Source organism: Sinocyclocheilus anshuiensis, unplaced genomic scaffold (genome assembly GCF_001515605.1).
Source record: "Sinocyclocheilus anshuiensis isolate Anshui unplaced genomic scaffold, SAMN03320099.WGS_v1.1 scaffold1815, whole genome shotgun sequence".
NCBI classification, from domain to species: Eukaryota; Metazoa; Chordata; class Actinopteri; order Cypriniformes; family Cyprinidae; genus Sinocyclocheilus; species Sinocyclocheilus anshuiensis.
Window position 1 is genome coordinate 361,868 of NW_015551104.1, and position 1,339 is coordinate 363,206.

Below are 1,339 nucleotides of genomic sequence, written 5' to 3' on the forward strand. Positions count from 1 at the left end.
AAGTCAATATACTGCAGTATTTCCTCTCTCAATCAGTAGAAAATATGGTTAACACCCGGTCATGCATGAAAAATACCGGCATGTACCGTGAAACCGGTATAATTTTGAAAAACACCGTGATATAAACTTTTGGTCATACCGCCCAGCCCTAGTCTGCTGCTTAAATAAACGATTAATGTTAATGTAAACATGTGAAGTACCACGAACTGCTCACCTCACGAGACTACCGCAAGCCATTTTAGCATTTAAAACTTTGGTTTGAGTATATCCATAAAATATATTTCAGATAGTTACAATTGTAACAAATGCAAATGGCCCGGATTGGGAGCACCGGGAGACATTCCAAAGTCTCAGTTTTCAAAATGTGTCAGTTTTATAGCGAAATACAAGCAATATGTATATTACAATAATGTGTTTATTCACTCTCTTTAATGTGGCAGATCGCTGTATTCGCTTCAGTTTAAGCGGCATGTGAGTCAATCATCTTTCCGATTACAATGAGACATTATTTTCATTATAAATTAAGCTATACTGTTTTTTTTTTCATGCCTTCTGATGTTCCTTCACTTTTATATCTTGCTATAAATTTAAAATAAAGAGTAAAAACACATTTATAATTTGTATTTCGTGATAAAACTGACAGAATTTCAAAGCTGTGTTATATTAAAAGCAACAAAGTACAAAATTATTGCGATCACTGAGTGGCTGGCTACAAATAATGAATGGAAGACGTTAAATATTATGTCCAATAATTGACTGTATTACACCATGAATACGCTCCCCGCTCTGCTCCGCTCACATGCTCTGATTCCTACATTTCATCTTACATCTCATTAACACATAGACAACGAAATAGAGTAAAATCTAAGGCCTACGGTATTTAAAAGATACCAAATATAAACAATGTAAGAAAAAAAATGAAAATAAACAAACTTAGGAAAATAAATTTGCAAGAAACAAATAACCTACCAGTGGAGTTTCATTTAACAACTTGTATTTGTTTATTGTGTTTTAGTTTTGTGCATAAATCATGGTTTATTGCAGATTAATGAAATAAATGTCGTTATGATAGGAGCCTACCTATAATGTCACAATAGCTGATCATGTTGTTTGCTTAAGTCTGTTGCCAGCAATAAAATGAGCTTAATGCGGCAATTAACAGATCTGAAGTCATCAGCATAATGAATGAGGTGAAAACAGGATCTATTGACATGAAATAAAGAGGATTTTCAGCAGCTGATAATATCGATGAGCCTCAGACTATAAACACTCATTAAACAAGCCATTCAGGATCAGCAGCAGATCATCTCACTTTATTCTGAGTGTTTGCTGGTAGAAA